The sequence below is a fragment of the Myotis myotis genome, unplaced genomic scaffold, assembly GCF_014108235.1.
Source record: "Myotis myotis isolate mMyoMyo1 unplaced genomic scaffold, mMyoMyo1.p scaffold_m19_p_12, whole genome shotgun sequence".
Classification (NCBI taxonomy): domain Eukaryota; kingdom Metazoa; phylum Chordata; class Mammalia; order Chiroptera; family Vespertilionidae; genus Myotis; species Myotis myotis.
This window is the reverse complement of record NW_023416316.1, coordinates 50654006-50670728: the sequence shown is the minus strand read 5'-3', so window position 1 is coordinate 50670728 and position 16723 is coordinate 50654006. Positions and strand designations below refer to the sequence as shown.

Below are 16723 nucleotides of genomic sequence, written 5' to 3'. Positions count from 1 at the left end.
CAGAACCAACACAGAATTGCTGACCCATTTTAGTCTTCTGACCTCCAAAACTATAATATCATAAATCTGTGTCTGTTTTAAGCCACAAAGGTTTTGGTAATTACAACAGTAAGAGGAAAGTAATATACAGGCAACAATAGTAAAGTATTGAATTATGATAAGGGAAATGCATAAATGTTAAAATCATATTTCAGTGGTATTTATTAAGCTAATCCAAGAATCCAAGAAGGGCTACTTGAGGAAGTAATGTATATCGTAAGACTAGAAGGGTGAACAAAATCAACCAGAAAAGAGGAGAGCTAAAGAATGTTCCAGAGAAGGGAAATGAGACATGAAGGCTTAGAGATGGGCAAGGGCAAGTTATATTTCAAGGAATTGTTAGAAGTTCAATATGTCTGGACAGTAGAATTTGAGATGGAGGATGCATGATAAGACTGAGGTCAGACCATGAAGGACCTAATCAGTTATGGCCTGTCCCAATGCTTGAACTTTATCATAAGAACAATATGCAAGTTCTCAAGGATTTTAAGCAGGTGAATGTCATAATCATATTCTCATGTGTGCACTGTGGAGAGTGTATTAGGGGAGAGAGACTGAAAAAGGAAAGGCCATTTAAGAGAATGTGGCAACCTTTGAGAAAGGAGGTGGCTTTTGTTTGGACCTGGGTAGTAGCTGTAGGAATAAAGAGTAGTACCCAGAAAGCAATTTGACAATAGAAGCTGAATGATATGGTGATTTACTAGATGTGAACGGTGTCCTAAGTAGGAAGGCAATAGCATTTCAGGGGTAGAAAACACAAGAAGAATTCTCTGAGATCTGCTACTGAGGTGGGTCAGTGATGAAAATAGCCAAATCTGCGCATCAGAAGACCTTCCAGTCCACCTGAAGCATAATCTCGCTAGTTCTGAGAAGCAAAAGTGTAAAGTAATTTAAAACAATAAGAGAGAGAGAGAGAGAGAGAGAGAGAGAGAGAGAGAGAGAGAGAGAGAGAGAGAGAATTTGTTTATAAAGATGACAGTGAAGAACTGAGGATTTGCTGATGGATAAATGAGATTGAGGGTATTGGTAAGGCTGATCATTTCTGAGCAATGATGAAAAGGTTTGACTATTGACCTTTGTAATTATGAAGGTTTCTACACTTGATCTGCGCTCAGGTTAAAAAAAAAAGAAGAAGAAGAAGAAAGAAAACACAAGAGGAGAATTAAGTGTAAAAGAGGTTTAAGAACATCAGTGCACTTCTCAACATATTAGGCTTAAGGTGTCTATGAAATATGCATGTGGAAATGTTCAGTAGCAGTTGGATAAATAGCACTGGAGCCTAGAAAAGAAGTCAGTGATGGAAAAGTCGATTTGTGAGTCATCAATTCACTAATGGTTTTTGAAGCTTTGGGAGTAGATGAGTTTACCCGGTTTCTGTATTAGCTCGATAACAGTGAGGTGGCTAAAAAAAAACTAGAACTGAGCCAAGAAGGTCATCCATATGTAAAGTGGAAGCATAGCAAAAGGAATACTCCAAGGGAAATAAGGAGAAGCCAGAGGAAAAGAGGCAAACCAGGAGAAAGTTGTGCCAAGCGAGGCAAGAGAGTAGAAGTTCGTGAAGAAAAGATTTCAACAGCGTCAAATGCTTCCAAGAAGTCAAGCAAGATCTCTGAAAAGCGGTCCTATTTGCAGTATGTGGGAACTGACAGCATGCGTGAGCAAGGTCAGGGGTATATAGCAAGAGAAAAATAACAGTGGATGAGTTCAGGAAATTGAGACAAAAAATATGGATAACACCTTCAAGAATTTTGACTGTGAAGGGGAGACAAGAGAGAATAGAATTTGCAGAGGTAATTTAGATCGAAGGAAAGTTCTTTACTTTTTTTTTTTCTCTTTTTCGTTGCTGGAAAGCCATCCATCATGGAATTCTGGTGTGACACATCCAGAAGTGAAGGAGAATTCAAGATGCAAGCAGTTGGAGGGCGGGGGGTTTGCTATGTGTCTAAGGGATCCAGAGGGGAAAGGTTCCAGAATTCAGATATATGGTAGATCAGTTATTAGATGGAAATTCAAGTCTTCCTCACCCAATAGGAAGAAGAGAAAGATGGAGGCAGCTTGTAGCCTGGACAGCAAAAAGTCCAAGAGTTTTCTCCAGTGATTTTAAGTAAGTTCCTGGACTTGGGGAAAAGATGGATGAGCTGAAAATTTGAGGAGACTTGGGAAGGTTTGACAGTATCTGTGAGAAGTGAAAATTAAGTGGTATAATGGAAAGCTAATGGGATTCACAGACACTATTGAGAGCCTGGGTAAGATTAGCCAACATGAGTGCGTTTGGGCACCAATCTGCCCTTTAGTGTGACATTCTTTAGCAGTGTTCAGCAGAATTTGGCAGCCTTGGTGCATGCATAGGGGGGAAAATGTTACTGTAGATAATTTTCTGCACAAAATGATCAAGAACAATAGGGCACGGGATGCTCAGATATTGGCAAGAAAATAGTTGAAGGTCTTCTAAAGGCCAGGTCTTCATATTTCTCCTTTGACAAATGTTGGGTCTCTTTTTATGTGATCCTGTTGTTCTTTTAGGATTGAAGATGCAGAATCTCAAAATGAAATGCCTTTTAAGACTCTACTATACATTAATGAGCTGAGTGCCATTTCATAAAGGTATAGGAAAATGGAAAAAATTAGCTAATTATGATATATGTGTGTAGCTTATGCGGTAGTATTGCAATTACCATTATATAATGCATTACATAGCTTGCCATTTAGAAATTAAGTGCAGTATGATACACAAGTGTATATGTATTTATCGAAAAAATATTTTAAATGTATCTATAATTTTGTCACAGATGTCAATGTACAGCTGTGTCTTTATCACCAATAGACATGAGAATGACGTGAAATACTGTTATTCTCATTCAGAAGCCTGTATAAATCTTTAAGTGGGTGCTCCCCCAGGATTTGATTTTATTCTTTAATTTCCATTTCTTGAGTTTTGTTCCATCTCTAGCTGCCCATTTTCATTAAAATTAAATTTAAAAATGAAATCTCTACGGCTAAGCTGCCTGGCTTGGAGCCCAAATGCGAATCCCCCATTCTCTTCTCTTCATCTCCTGATCACTTTAGCAAATTAAATAGAAATAGAAGGAAAAGCACCCTACAAATGAAAAGGAAGAGTGAACTCTCCAATTATGGCTATGACCACTAATTCTTTATGCTCTCCCAGAGAGAGGTTAATGGGTGAATATCATTGCGACTTATCCTCCTCCAAAAGTTAGGAAATATGCGGACAGGCTCAGGTGAGCCACCCCGCGGCGGAGTAAGTGTGGAGTTGTTCCTAAGAAGCAGCTGCCTAGGAGGGAGGAATGTGTATTTCCCAACTCCTTTGCTGCCGGGTGACACCACATTATTTGCACCAATGGAACATGAACAGAAGGGATGAGTGACACTTCCTATGGGAAATGATTAAGAATCAGGGATGCTTTTCCTGTGGTTTCCTTTCTGATCTATTAGCTGGAGAAGACTAAGATTCTTGACAAGATAATGCCACAAGATAGAAGGAGCCTGGGTTCAAGTAAAAGATGAACCTGTCTGGAACGCCTGCTGTGGATTTTCATGTAAGAAAAAAAATGACAAGCCACTGGGAATCATTAAGGATGCCCCCAAATCTCCTGAACCATACATTTCCTGATAATCTCTTGGTTATTCCTACAATTAGACTAATCAGATCTATGTTGGTTACAACCATTTCTAATGCTAAATTTATTTCTAAGTTCTGGATGCTTCTTTTTAAAAAATATATATATTTTATTGATTTCAGAGAGGAAAGGAGAAGGAGAGAGAGAAACATCAATGATGAAAGAGAATCACTGATTGGCTGCCTCCTGCACGCCCCCTACTGGGGGTTGAGGCGGCAACCCGGGCATGTGCCCTGATTAGGAATCAAACCATGACCTTCTGGTCCATAGGTTGATGCTCAACCATTGAGCCATGCCAGCCAGACAGTTCTTGATACTTCTTAATTAATACCTCTATGAAAATGTTTTCTTAATGGCAGACATAAATCTACTCACTTTAAAGCCATTTCAGGGCCTTTAACATAATAAAAGCATTTAGATAAATATAAATATTTCAAGATAGAGAATGGAAATCTTGGCAAAAAAAAATAAGAAAATTACTTTTCCTGCATTCTAAAATGGACTTGAAGGTATTTTTATTTGGAAATAAGTCTAAAAGCTTGAGAATATAACTATAATAGTTTGTCAAAACTAGTTTAAGACACATACATATCTGACAGAAAGATTGCTTTCCTCGGAGCCCTTTCAAAATGAAGTATTTGATTCTTACAATGCCTCAGGTAAAAGGGATACCTATTTCTCAAGCAAATGCACAAGAACTGTGAATAAATATTGTCCAGTTCAGATACAGAAGTCTAAGGCTGGAATCGCATCCCTCATCGTGTGTAGGGAAGTTGTTTTAGAATTTCTTTTAGTAAAAATGGCCAAGTTACAATGTCTATGGTGGGAGCTAATCCTGAAGCCACTACTCAAGGAAGCTGAAGCAGTAGACAAGGGGTAGGCACGGGCCAGGGAACTGAGCTTCTGCTTGTGCAAGAAGGAAATGTCCACATTTTAGAGGGTCTGAATGAAGCAGGTCATCATCCTTGTTTAAATAAATTAGTTGTTTTCAAACTATGCCCAAGCAGTATCCCCAGGACTGCAGTGTAACTTCTTATCTTTACAGCAGGCTCTTGAGGCAGGTCCAGGGTTATCCATGGATTCAGAGCCACCACTAACCTGCTCAGCACCTTTATATGAAACAAACAAAAAGTAGGTTTCTTTTTAGGATAAATGCAGCGCTAAGAGTACTGTCTTGCTTGGAGCGTTGGGCTAGAAAAGCACAATCATACTGAGAGGTTCTACGTTGAGAAGCAACCTTCACCGTGACTCCGGGTCGGTTTCTTAGTCAAATCAATCGGTCTCCAGATCCAGACTACTAATGTGTGCCATGTTGGCAGCCCACAGAATTACTTCTGAGAACATTAACTTGCAGTGGCCCGCCTTTTGCCTTCACTGGCCTCTCCCTCACCAGCTGTATTCCAGGGTTACTGCTCCTAATTGATGGCATGTCTGCATGATGTGCTTCATTGTATTGAGATCCAATTCTGGTACAAAGGAGACAATCTGTGATGGGAACAGGCCATTTTAATTTTTAAAAACAGCACTCTCTCGTTACTAGATATTAACATTTAAAAAATGATAAGGTCTGCTGCGGCCAGGTGGCTCAGTTGGTTGCAGCATTGTCCTGTACCCCAAAAGGTTGTGGGTTTGATTCCCTATCAGGGTACATACTGAGGTTATGGGTTCAATCCCAGGTCAGGACATGTAGGGGAGGCAACCCATCGATGTTTCTCTCTCACATCAATTTCTCTCTCTCTCTCTCTCTCTCTCTCTCTCTCTCTCTCTCTCTCTCTCTCTCTCTCTCCCCTTCCCTTTCTCTCTCTAAAAATTAATAAGAAACATATCTTTGGGTGAGGATTAAAAGCTAATAAAAATAAATAAAAAGTCAATCATTATCCAGTCCTAAATTCAAAAGAGAGAAAGGCCCCTTGGCATGCCTTCGAGTAGGCATGTATACTAAGGCAATAATCATCTCAGACTGTATAATAACTGACATCGTTTCTGTGTTTCTTGATCCCATTATTTGATTGTGAATATCACCTGTTGCATTTCTGTATTCATCAGACTCTACTCAACAGAGGAGATTTTAAAAAAGAAATCTATGCAATCTCCTATGGCAAACAAGTGCACATAAACACAAAAGACAGAAAATTAGATAAGTTTGTTTTTTCAACAGTAAAAAATTACATGCATTCAAATATAGTGAATTTGATTATTTTACCTAATAAAAATATTTTCTGCTGGCAAGAAGTGTTTATATTGACATAAATATAGAAAATGGTGTAAAAATAAAAATGGTCATATAAGCAAAAGTAGCTTCATTATAGTGAACTAGAGGCCCGGTGCACACAAATTTGTGCACTCAAGGGGTTCCTCAGCCTGGCCTGTGCCCTCTTCCAGTCTGGGACCCCTCGGGAGATAACACCCTGCTGGCTTAGGCCTGCTCCCGGGTGGCAGAGGGCAGGCCCAGTCCCTAGGTGCAGCCCCTGGTCGGGCTCAGAGCAGGGCCGATTAGGGAGTTGGGGTGCCGCCCCCTGTCATGCACAGAGCAGGCGGATCGGGAGGTTGCGATGCCACCCTCAGTCACGCTCAGGGTGGGGCTGATTGGGGGGTTGGGGCACTGCCCCCTGTCACACTCAAGGCAGGGCCAATCCGGGGATTGGGGCGCTGCCCCCTGTCATGCACAGAGCAGGGCCCATCAGGGGGGTTGGGGCTCCTTACCCTGTCACACACAGAGCAGGGTCGATCAGGGGGTTGGGGAGCTCCCCCCTGTCACACACAGAGCAGGCCCCATCAGGGGGGTTGGGGAGCTCCCCCCTGTCATGCACAGAGCAGGGTCAATCAGGAGTTTGAGGAGCTCCCCCTTGTCACGCACAGAGCAGGGCCCATCAGGAGGTTGGGGAGCTCCCCCCTGTCACGCACAGAGTAGGGCCGATAGGGGAGTTGGGGCACTGCCTCCTGTCTCACACAGAGCAGGGCGGATCAGGGGGTTGGGGCGCCGCCACTCTCACACTCAGGGCAGGGCCGATGGGGAGGTTATGGCTCTACCCTGTCACACACAGAGCAGAGCCCGTGGGGGGTGGGGGGGGGGGAGTTGGGGCGCCACACCCTGTCACACACAGTGCAGGGCCAATCAGGGGGTTGGGGCACCACACCCTGTCACACACAGAGCCGCAGGGTGATCAGGGGGTTGGGGAGCTCCCCCGTATCAGACACAGAGCAGGGCTGATCAGGAGGTTGGTGCGCCTTCCCCTGTCACGAACAGAGCAGGGCCGATAGGGAGGTTGTGGCCCCGCCCCCTGTCACACACAGAGCCGCAGGGTGATCAGGGGGTTTGGGTGCTGTCACGCTGATCCCGGTGCCAGGAGGCCTCTTGGCTCCGCTGATCCCAGTGCTGGGAGGCCTCGCGGCTCTGCTGATCCCGGTGCTGGGAGGCATATTACCCTTTTACTTTATAGGATAGAGGCCTGGTGCATGGGTGGGGGTGGCTGGTTTGCCCTGAAGGGTGTCCTGGATCAGGGTGGTGATCCCCACTGGGGTGCCTGGCCATCCTGGGTGAGGGGATGATGGCTGTTTGCAGCTGGTCACATCTCTTCAGGGTGGGGGTTCCCACTGGGGTGCCTGGCCAGCCTGGGTGAGGGGCTGAGGGCTGAAACTCCCAACTGCTCCTTTTTTTCTTTTTTTTTTATTCTGGGCCAGCTTTAGCTCTGGCTCCAGCTCTGAGGCCTCTGCTGCTGAAAGCAGGTATCTAGTTTGTTTGGGTTCTATAATCGAAACAATGTATAACTCCAGCTCTGAGATCCCGGCTCGCTGAAAGCAGGTTTCTGGGGTTTTGTTTAGCTTCTATATTTGTTACAATGTTTCAAACTGCAGGCTCAGATGCCAGCAAGGCAGGAGGGGAACGTTGGTTTCCTCCGTCACTGAAGCAAGCAAGCCCCATGTTAGTTTCAAGCTGCCTGGCTGCCAGCCGCCATCTTGGCTGGTGGTTAATTTGCATATCGCCCTGATTAGCCAATGGGAAGGGTAGCGGTTGTACACTAATTACCATGTTTCTCTTTTATTAGATAGGATGCTCACACCAGAATACATTCTTTCTTCTTTATTTTTCTGATTTATTTGGTGCTGTTTTAAGAGAAAGCTGATGCAAAGAGCTGGAATGGTCTTTAATAACATATTAATATAAGTTTATACTATAATAATACTGTGTAACTGGTATGAACTGAATGACATATTTCCCCCGGAGTCATATATTGAAGCCCCAACCCCTAATATGCCTATATTTGGAAATAGGCCCTCTATAGAGGTAACTAAAGTTAAATGAGGTAGTAAGGAAGAGCATTGATCTAATAGGATTGTTGTCCTTATATGAAGAGACACTTGAGAGCTCTCACACACACGCACCATTTAAGAATACAGCAAGAAGATAGCTATCTGTAAGCCAGGACTACACGTTGTATACAATGCCAAGAATGTAAGCTTATTCCATTCTGGCCTCATATAACTTCATCTTTATAAAAAATTGTAAATTCTGTCTGTTTTTGTTCATACCATCTATTCATTCAGGAGAATTTATATTTGTTTGTTTATTGTGGTAATAGAAGCTCATACTATTGAAGAAATAATCAAACTGACTTCAAAAATGGCTGAATCATCAGTTGGGTTTCCTTCTTCATATTCCCAAAAACATAGGAAGAGGGTCAGAGTTTGTCTAACCAGAATGCCATTAATAGACTAAGATAAGACTTGCAAAAGAAGCAGGGTCACTATTCAAACACCATATGCTGGTGCAAAAATTCCACCATATGCTATAATGTGGAATGACCCAAGGTTTATAATTAGTAAATGGCACATAGTGGGGAAAATGTAAATATATATGTCATCATCAAGCCCCAGAAAGATGTATTTGGTTCTTACTTCACAAGTAAATGGGTGCCCCTCCCATCAGTTCTGGTTCATGAAGATCCTAATCAAGCAATTTATCTGGTTCATTTCTCATATGCCCTCATCAACTGAAGTGCAAAGTCTACTCAACAGCCAGAAAAGATGAGATCAGCCTTGAAAATAAGTATTGGCCCACTTGCCCAATGCCCAAAAGAAGCCAGGATGAACCCTAGCCAGTTTGGCTCAGTGGATAGAGCATCAGTCCAAGGACTGAAAGGTCCCAAGTTTGATTCCGGTCAAGGGCATACGCGTCAGTTGCAAGCTCGATCTCCAGCCCTGGTACGGGCATGTATGGGAGGTTATCAATCCATTGTGTCTCTCTCACATCAATGTTTCTCTCCCTTCCATTCTCTCTAAAAATCAATTGAAAAGTATCCTTGAGTGAGAATTAATAATAACAAAAAAAAAAAAAAAAAAACAGGAGGAAGCAAATAAGATCAGCTTCTCAGACTAGTCTCCATAGTGCCACAGCAATATTTGAAAGATGAAAATTATAGTTATGCCATTCATTTGGCACTATTTATATCCCTACCACCACCACCCAGTGATAAAGTGATTTGATAACTCTTTTCTTTCTTGCTGTACTATATGTTTGCATATTTGTCTTTAGCATTAATCTCATACAGTCACTCCCATTAGGATCCTAGAATCTGTCTGAACCAGTATATGAATATCATAATTCTCCCCTTAAGACTTAAAAGCAAATCAAGGAGTTAAAGGACTTGATATTTACTTTCAGTAATGAAATGAGGTAATATTTTACCTGGATACATAGGACAGAATATTGTGTTATGAATATTAAAATGGAAAAAAATCACATCAAAAGAGAAATTTGAAGTCAGAGGTGATCTTTTTTTAAATATATTTTTATTGATTTCAGAGAGGAAGGGAGAAGGAGAGAGAGATAGAAACATCAATGATGAGAGAGAATCATTGATTGGCTGTCTCCTGCACACCCCCTACTAGAATTCAAGCCCACCACCCAGGCATGTGCCCTTGACTGGAATCGAACCTGGGACCCTTCAGTCCGAAGGCCGACACTCTATCCACTGAGCCAAACCAGCTAGGGCCAGGGGTGATGTCTTTACATTTGTGTCCAAATCAGATACCCATGGACTATGCAATGGCCCTGATTTCCAAAAGGCTTGGTGAAAGGATTTGACATGGAGAGAGTATTAACTGGTGCATGAAAATAAGTGAGAATGAATCAGTGAGCAGCTGTTCATTCATATCCAATGCAGAAGGACTCAAGGCAGAAAAAAAATCAAGGCAGAAAACATTTGCACAGTCCATGTCCTTTCAAAGAGGTCTTCTGGTTGGCTGGGTTACCTTCCATTTATCCATTTATTTATAAGCAGTAAGATTCAGATCAAATTCAGTTCTGAAGTGATTGAAGAAAAAGTTCAGGTGGATCAGAAAACTGTGAGCACATGTTAATAAATGAAAGCTCGCCCTGGTTCTTAGTGACACCAGGGGCACCATCACCCACCAGCCCTAGTGTGATCTGAAGCATCTCTTCATGTGCCCCTTTATATCACCTTGTGATGAAAACTGTCATAATGTGCCTCTTTAGGCACTGAGCAATCTGTGATTTATCAAAGTGCCATCTTGCTGATGAACCGAAAAACAAACCATCTCATCAACAACCAAAACATTTTACATTAAAATATATTCTCCCATAGCCTCCAAAAGTAATCTTTCAAGACGTTTTCTTCAAATGAAAATAGAGAATATTTTTAGAGATTTTGCTAGTTGATACTTGACTCTCAATTTTCTGAAGGCCAACTCAGGTAAACAAAATATAATTTTTGACCCTTTCATGTCAAGTTCTTCATTCAGAATGAAGTTCAAGTCCAAATGATTGGTGAGACATTTTGTACCTGTCCCCAGATGGCTGCCTAAAGGTGTTGGCAGTAAATAGGTGACCACTCCCACCCAGAAACATAGGTTTCAATACCTCTGCCAGGCTAGGTCCTGGGATTTGGAAACCCTGGAGGCTAGTGGGTGTGAATTATCATCTTCTTTTGAGATGCTAATTCTTGGTGAAGAAGGGAAAGCATAAATAGTATAGGAAATTCAAACAAAAGCCCCAGACTCTCCAAAACCATGACTCTGAAGGACTAGAGTTCTCTGAGATCCCAGATAAGTACAGAAGAGAGAGTGAAAATATTTGAAGAGAATGATGGGAATGGAGTCATTTCTGTGCCTAAAAGAGGGTCATTGATTTAAACTGTGGTTACAGATTATCTTGTTTTCAAAGTGTCATCAGCAGGTACTTTCATGTGGGTAAAAACTTCTGTTGAGCAAAAGCGGAAGTGGTTGAGTGTTGACCTATGAACCAGGAGGTCGTGGTTTGATTCCTGGTCAGGGCACAGGCCCAGGTTGTGGGCTAGATCCCTAGTAGGGGGAGTACAGGAGGCAGCTGATCAATGATTTTCTCTCATCTTTGATGTTCCTACCTCTCTCCCTTCCCCACTAAAGTCAATAAAAATTCAAAAACAAAGACAAACTTCTGCTTTTCAGTTTTTTCCATTAATGTAATCCTATGGCAGAAGGACATGAACAAGTCCATCAGGGAGAATTTAGTTGGATTTCCTTGTTTCATTATAAACATACATTGAAAATGTCCATTCTATGCCATAGCATATCTACTAGTCTTTGTTATAATATAAAAATATATTTTTAATTAGATGGCTACGTTCCTTGACATGACCTTATCATGTTTACCATAACGTCCCCCAGACCTACCCTAGCATAATGTGTATACCCTTAGGAACTACTTGCGGCCTGTTTGCTGAGACTCTAGGAAGAAGCACATTGATCACACTGCAGTTTCTCACCCATACTCCCTGGAACACCAATTGTAACCACTGACAAGAAGAAGCAGATGACATATCTGTGGCCACAATAACTTCTTCTGGTTAGACATGATAGAAGGCCACCTTTATGTTCTCCAAAAACAAGGTGCTGTCTGGCTCTGTCATTTCAATAGTGCCTTGAATTAGGGATCAAGGGTCAACTGTCCTGGTGATGGGCAGCAACACTTGTCCCAGAGCAAGGTGTTAGCACTTGTGTTTGTAAAATGCGTCTGTATAGATAGCACCCCTACTTGTACATGGAGGGTGTTTTTTTTTTACTCTTTATACTAAGCCTATGTCCTTGGACTCTTAGACAGAAATAGTCTATCACGCATGCGGACTGAAGTCGGGTGTTAGAGCTGTGTCAGCAACACACCCTAAGGACAGAAGAGCACAGCAGGGCAGGGGCAGCATCCAGATGTCTCACCACCAGGTGGAAACAGATTTGGAATTTACAGGTCAAGGCATAAAGACAAGGGTGCTTTATTGACTATGTTCCATTTGCATATTTTAGCAAAGAATCTAAAAGAAAAATCTCCTAAGTGAAAGCATCACCCACTTGGATTAGAATAGAGCCTGGATTTTATTTTTTTTTAAGCTGGGTAACTTCAGTGTTCAATGAAATGATTGCCAGGTATAGCTATGAGCTTTCTCTTTGGAGAACCCATGCACAGGTTGTCAAAACAGCTTCTTTTTTTTTCTTATGTATATTTTTTTATTGATTTCAGTGAGAAAGGGAGAGAGAGAGACAGATAAAAACATCAATGATGAGCGAGTATCATTGATTGTCTGCCTCCTGCATAGGCCCCTCTGGGGATCCTCAACCCAGGCGTGCACCCCAACCAAGCATGGAACTGTGACCTCCTGGTTCCTAGGTCGACACTTAACCACTGAGCCACACCACCTGGGCTGTCAAAACAGCTTTTATGGAAGAGGACTACTAAATAGTTCCAAAGCTGATCCAGAGAGAGATTTTAGTGAGCAATAGGACCTGATTTATGAGGGAGCTGTGACTTGTTGGCAAACTGAATAATCTTTTACAGCATTCTCTCCTCCCTTATTATCATTACTACCTTGCCGATAAGTGATTCACAATTACCAGTGACAGTTGCACTAGCTCACACTTCTGAGTGTTCACTGTGTGCCCAGCCGTGGGTAGGGGCTTTGTATGGCTCTCATCTCATCCTCACAGCAACTCTCTGAGGTAGATAATATCACCATTCTCTTCTTTTGATAGAAAACAGAGATGGGGTGGGGATTGATTTTGTACCACGCCAAAGGTTACACACATGGTAACAGGCAATGCTGGGACTCCAACCTACACAGCCAGACTGCAAAAGCTGAGCTTTTAACTACTCCAGCGGAGCCATCCTTCTATAATTGAAAACGAAGCCTCTCATATACATTTACAGTGCTCTTTGGGAAACTAAACCTGTTGCCTAATCTGCTTATTGGCTCCCCATGGGCAGTGCCAGCCGGCCTACTAAGACCATACCGCTCAATTACTATCTCCGTTTTTATCAGCAACATTTCATTCTGGCTTTAGTAACCATATCACTTTCTTCTTTTTATCACCTCGGGTTTTATTGTACTAGTAAATAGAACTGAAATTAAATATTTATTAATATCCTGAAATAAATATCACGAATGAGGATGGAATGGTGCATTGAGCCATTCATTTAATTAGAGTGGAATGTTAAGAGCCATCCAAGCGTTTTCTTGAGCATGCTGTTCAAAACAGCAACCTCGCTCAGACTGGGTTGTTTTATTATATTTTATTTTTAAATGATTTGTCTCCACGCCTCCTTTCATCCTCATCTGTCCCCACAGTTTTATTCAGATTGGGACTAAGCAGCCTCTTCTTCAATAGTCGATGCAAAAATGTCAGCCATATGGGGGTGAGCACTTGGTGTTCATGACACGTATGAGTCAAATGACAGGACATCAGGATCAGGTTCTTCTTCAAAAAGAAGCTGAATTCATTTTCTCTCCCTTCTGTTGAAGTCAATTTGATTTCCACGTATAATTTCAGGTTGGATTCTTTAACTTCATATATAAGTAATTGAATTATGTTGTATTTTCTTTTTTATAAACCAAATGGTAAGCCCTTTTAAGTACCGCTGAGATTCAGCTTCTAGAAAGATTGCCATCTCATTTTCCTGATTTATCAAAGCTACTCCGAGGTAATTTTATAAAGCCTGTTAAATTAAAGTAACCCCTAAAGCAAGGCTGCATTTTTTTTCTCTACCAAAAGCTATTTCTCTGACAGCAAAGAATGTTTACCAATGCTCATTTTCTTCTACATGTTTGTATGTCTTTCTTGTAAATGCAATATTAAAAAATGAATAAATCATAACTCTTTCATATACATTCTAACTTACCTTTTCAAATAATTTTGGCTTATTGCACCCATAAAACAAGGCCCAAACCCAGGTGATAGTGGTTCTTAATCTGTAGCATGAAGCAGAATCAACAAGAAAGCTTATAATGCACAGAATGTGAGACCAACTCCCATACCCACTTTACCTCCATAATTTCTGATTCAGCACGTCTAGATGAGGCCTGAATTTCTAACAACAAATTCTCTGTGACACTGATGCTGGTGGTCCAAAGAATACACTTAGAAAACCCCCATTCTAGAAGAGGAGTCCACAAAATGTTTCTGGAAAGAGCCGTATAGTATTTTAGACTTTGTGGGATATATAATCTCTGTAGCAAGCAACTAACTTCCCAAGTCTGTGTGTGTCACATGAAAGTACCCACAGACAGTAGATAAACAAATCAACCTGACAGTGTTCTAATAGAACTTCATTTATAGGCACTGAAATTTGAATTTCACATAATTTTTACATGGTACAACATCATCTTTTTAATTTTTTTTCACCACATAAACCATGTAGGAAACAACATTCTTAGCTTGTGGGCAGTGCAAAGACTGGCCATAGGCTGAATTTTATTGACAGGCCGTAGTTTGCCAATACTGACCTAAGAAGAAGAGCATGAGTAGAACATTCAGTATCAAAATTCATGGAAGTGGCAAATAAGAACCTAACAGAAGGGTTTGATAACAATATCAATGCCCCCAAGGAGGCTCATTTCTACTCTACAAGAAACAAGTTTGAACTTCCAGTCACTGATTACTCCAAAGAATAATTTTACCAAAATATTTTTGAATTACCATATTATCGCGATAGCCATATATAGTTGTTATTATGGTGATAGCCATATTTAGTTGCATATTTAGTTATTATTATTCTAAATACTGCCTGAACCAAGTGACCATAGTATTAGTATATTATAAATTATGCTTTTTAAGTTACCCTGCCTAGGTCTAGGATTATCTTTATTAATGAAAATGGCATATTACTCACCAAGCATATTTTCAATCCCTTATAAATGATAATTATCACTATGTCAGAAATAGACTGGAAGGCTGGCTTCTCATTGAAATAATCAAATATTTTTGGAATACAACCACCGCTTCATTTAACATGTGGGTGCTGAATGAAGTGATCTCCAAAATAAATTAGTTGTGAAGATCCATTTGTGGTGGCTATAAGCCCTAATCAAAGGAAAATGTCTTCTTGTAAGGGTGCTCAAATTTCAGTGTGCATAAGAATCACCTGGAGTTCTTATTACAAATTCAGGTTCCTGAGCCTGACCCTAGAGATACTCTCTCTCTTTTTAAAAAAAATATATTTTTATTGATTTCAGAGAGGTAGGGAGAGGAAGAGAAAGAGAGAGAGAGAGAGAGAGAGAGAGAGAGAGAGAGAGAGAGAGAGAGAAAAAAATCAATGATGAGAGAAATGAGAGAATCATTGATTGGCTGCCTCCTGCACTCCCCCTACTAGGGATTGAGCCTGCAACCCTGGCATGTGCCCTTGACAGGAATTGAACTTGAAACCACTGAGCCAAACCAGGTAAGGCAACCTTAGAGATTCTAATTCAAGAGCTCTAAGGCCCTAATTATTGCATTTGAAATGGCACCCTGGGTAATTCTCACCCAGCTGGTCCATAAATCACACTTTGAGAAACACCGACTTACTACAGGCAAATATACAATTGAGCTAAAATTAGATAAAAGAAAAATTAACAAATTTGTTTTGGGCCATGCATAGCAGTGGTCTAATGGAGCTAGTGGAGAATAAGGTAATAATCTCATTCATAGAATTAAACAGACATGCTGTTTTGGATCATTTCTGTTCAGCATGAGTAATTACTAGCGGAAATTGCTTACCGAAACCCCAGGACCCATAAAAGTGGGTGTTTGGTGTGTGGTTGGTTTTTTTTTTAGAGGAGAGTCTATTAATGGATGTAGTGAACCAAGAAGTTACATGGCAGTGGCATCCAGCCCTTGTCGCGCTGTTCTCATACTGCCCGAGAGCAGGACATGCTCAATCAGGGTGATTTCCCATGGGTTGCATTGGTTGGCAATATATGACTATGTTTGTTACCATTCCTTAGATATGATTTGGTTTTTATTGGGCTCTATTGGAGGTACCTATTCCCTGAGAGAAATCACGGGTACCAGAGCATCCTATGAACTTAAACAAGGAAGAAGTAGATGGCCACAGTCCTAATCTTGGACTAAGATTCAGTTCTGCTATATTGTACTCACTCTGCTTCTGCATCAAGCCAAAGCAGCCAACTCCCCATAGGCTAGCTTAGATGTGAAGACATATCTCTATTTCCTTCTAGGATTCCAAGAAATCCTATTAACATTGGCCCACTAACTTTTTTCATATTTAGAAGAGGGGGTTAGAACTTCATTCATACTTTATAACATTTATATTTAGCTTAAAAATTAAAGCATTTTGATGACCAAGTATTGTTGACTAATTCAAAGAGATCATTAATTATTATATACTACTAGAGGCCCGGTGCACAAAAATTTGTGCACTCGGGGGGTCCCTCAGCTCGGCCTATGCCCTCTTACAGCATGGGACCCCTCAGAGTATGTCCACCTGCTGGCTTAGGTCCGCTCCCTGGGGAATCGGGCCCAAGCTGGCAGTCAGACATCCCTCTGGCAGCCCGGCAGCCCTCAGGGGATGTCCACTTGCCAGCAGGGAGCAGACCTAAGCTGCAGTTGGACATCCTTAGTGCTGCTGAGGAGGCGGGAGAGGCTCCCACCACCACCGCTGTACTGGCAGCCATCAGCCTGGCTTGTGGCTGAGCAGAGCAACCCCTGTGGGAGCACACTGACCACCAGGGGGCAGCTCCTGCATTGAGCATCTGCCCCCTGGTGGTCATTGTGTGTCATAGTGA

At 41.6% G+C, this 16723-nt stretch overlaps 1 protein-coding gene and 2 non-coding genes across 3 annotated transcripts in view; all 3 read left to right on the top strand.

The window, feature by feature from the left end:
- The window catches only part of PTPRD (protein tyrosine phosphatase receptor type D), a 1393726-nt gene that overhangs the window by 584267 nt on the left and 792736 nt on the right, over positions 1–16723 (top strand). The gene's annotated exons all lie outside the window — the stretch shown is intronic.
- LOC118667801 lies at positions 831–910 on the top strand. Its single transcript, XR_004971394.1, has one exon. It is a non-coding gene; the product is annotated as a small nucleolar RNA U2-19 (small nucleolar RNA).
- LOC118667800 lies at positions 1084–1153 on the top strand. Its single transcript, XR_004971393.1, has one exon. It is a non-coding gene; the product is annotated as a small nucleolar RNA U2-30 (small nucleolar RNA).